This window comes from Empidonax traillii, unplaced genomic scaffold (genome assembly GCF_003031625.1).
Source record: "Empidonax traillii isolate 1590-97213 ecotype Southwest subspecies unplaced genomic scaffold, ASM303162v1 scaffold2240:size50041, whole genome shotgun sequence".
NCBI classification, from domain to species: Eukaryota; Metazoa; Chordata; class Aves; order Passeriformes; family Tyrannidae; genus Empidonax; species Empidonax traillii.
In genome coordinates, this window is record NW_020957433.1 from 9535 (window position 1) to 12500 (window position 2966).

Below are 2966 nucleotides of genomic sequence, written 5' to 3' on the forward strand. Positions count from 1 at the left end.
GTGGCCCTGTTCTCGTGGAAGATGAGGAGCTGTATCACTGTCTGGCAGGGGTTGATAACTGATGTGTGAACGTGTTGATCCCTGTCAGTCTCCAGAGCTGTCACTGACACACAAGCAGCGATGCAGGAATGGCCGTGGGGTGCACAGGTGGGTGCAGAGCCCACTTCCCACACCAGCCCTGAGAGTCCTATCTGCCCCACTTCCTGCAAGAACAGGATTGCCCCACTCTGGGGGACTGCTCTCCCACTCTGCTTTTACTTGTTTCTGTGCATCGTGCAGCGTGGAATAAATTCCTGCTGTCAACTGGCAGTGACCCACGGGCAGATGTACGGGGTGCTCGGGCCAGGTGCTGGCTGCTGGGGATCTGTGGGGGTCTCAGTGAGGCAAGGGCAGGGCTGCCCTGTGCCAGGGAAAGCCACTTCAAGGCGTTTTTCCAAAGGGCCCCCCGCGGGACACAGCCCAGCCCATCAGCAAACGCTCCTGGCTCTTCTGGATGGATAGACTGAAGAACAGGTAAAAGCAGGCCTGGCAGTGTGGAGGGAGGAAAATTGTGAGAACCAGCCCTGCAGCAAACAGGGACAGGGAAGGACAGAGAGGGGTTGCTTCATGTGCTGCAGAAGGGATTCCCCTACAGCCCATGGAGAGGACTATGGTGAGCCAGCCCTGCTTCCTGCACCCCGTGGAAGTCCACGATGGAAAAGAGATCCACCTTCAGCCCTTGGATGACCCAACTGCAACAAGAATACTGCTGCTACTGAAGATCTATTACTAGAGAGAGAGAGCTGGAACTCTGAAAATAGAGAATGGCACTACTTCTTCTTGGACTAGTATAAAAGGGGAAGAAGTATTTCTGTAAATATATAACACTTCAACTTGAATAAAAATTGTTATAGAAGAAGTTCTTTAATTTTTAATTTATTAGTAGTTTCTACTTTACTAATAATAAATATTTTTACTATTTTCCCCAAATCCTGTCTATCTTTTGTCTGCAAAAACCTTCTCTCAACTAGTAGTAATTGTGTGGGGGGTGGAAAGCAAATTGACCCAGAGCAAAACCACGACAACCCCACACAGAGTAGGTGGGGTGGGTGAATGATTGCAGCTCATGGAGCTCTTGCAGCTCACGGAGAGCTCACACTGGAGCCAGTTTATCCTGGTGGACTGCAGCCTGTGGAAGAGACCCAGACTTGAGCAGGGGAAGAGCGCGAGGAAGGACTGAAGCAAACAACTTATGTTCTCACTGTCACCCCAATTGCCCATCCCATTGTGCTGCTGGGAGGGATGAAGAGATAGAGAATCAGAGAATGAGTTGAGGCTCAGATGATTGGAGGGTGGAGACCAGGTGTTCTAGTTTTGTGTTTATTCCTCTTCCTCCTACTCTCTTTTCAATAGGCAATAAATTCCACTGATTTTCCCCAAGTCGAGTCTGTTTTGTCTGTGACAGTAATTGGTGAGTGATCTCCCTGTCTTTATCTTGACACATGAGCTTTTCCATCCTATTTTCCACCCCTGCCCTGTGGTGGAGTGAGAGTGAAGGAGCAGCTGGGTGGAGAGTCTGACAGCTGCCCATGGTCAACCCACCATGACATGGCCTGTAAACATGAAGCAGACCAGTGCTGAGGAACACATTCAGAGCAGACAGCTCGGTGTGCAACCACAGTGAGAGCTGCAGGTTGTGTGGAAATGGAGGGAGCCCCAGGCATGGTGCCAATGCCTTGCACAACAAAGGGCCCAGGGACCTGTGGCACCACCCAGGTGATTGGACACTCAGAGACACAGCAGGAGCAAATGATTCAGAAGGAAGACCCCAAAATATCAGCTGCATACACTGGAAGGGTACAAAACCCAAAGCTGAGAATCCCTTCTCACAGGCACCCAGATCAGACTGCTTCTGTGTTACTGTGCCATGATTGAATTGCTTTAAAGATCCAGACATCTGAGACTCTGCTATGGGAAACCCAGTGTGCAGCTGGGAAGGAAACCTGGTCTGACTCTGGGGCTGTGGTCTGTGGAGGGGCTCAAGTGGGGCCCCCATGAGCTCACAGGAGCTGCCCCCTGCAAAGGGGCTTTGGTCCCAGCAGCGAAAGGCTCTGGTAGGGGAGTGGAAGTGCCAGAGAACCTCCTGGATGGGGAGACAGGAAAGTTTCCTTAATACCAGCACAAACAGAGCAGAACCTCAAATGTTTCTTGATTTCACCAGCTCAGGTGGCTCAGGGCGACGTTTTACCTTATGCTTAGACTCACAAATGCATTTCTCATAATATTAAAAGCTTAAAAAAGCTTTTTAAGAGCACACCCTGCTCATTAAAACATCACTGGTGGCCAAGAGACAGAAGAACACAGATCCTGAATCCTCACAGGGATCAAACAATGGTCAGTCACGGAATCACAACACTGACCTCTGCACAAAAACCTCTCCACTCTTTGTGTCACTCAACACAGCCCTCCTGAACCAACATTCAAATACTGCAGAGTGGCACTGACACCAGGTAAGGGGATACCCAGCACATTTACATCCCTGCACCTGCCCTGCTCTCAAGGGGAGCGGTACCACAATCCCCCCCCCCCCCCCCCCCCCCCCCCCCCCCCCCCCCCCCCCCCCCCCCCCCCCGCCCCAGCAGCTCTATAAAGCTCCTCTTTCCAGACGGGACACTCAGGGATAAGCAGCTGCTGACCTGAGCTTGGCATTGGTGCAACAGCCCTCTTGTCCAGCACAGCACTGCTCCCAGCTCCCAGGATGGAAGCTTGTCACTCTCCAGAACAATTTAGTGTCACTCTATAGAATGCCTCATCTGTGGCCACCATCACCTTTGAGGCATTTGCTGGCATGTGAATAAACACTTTCATTTTTTGTGTAATTTGCATGTCCTGGGTCAAAAGGAAAACCTTGAACTCTAATGAGAAGATCTTGCTGGCTGTGGGAGGCTCGTCCTGGGCTTTTGAATTTTGACATCTCATGTGTGTAT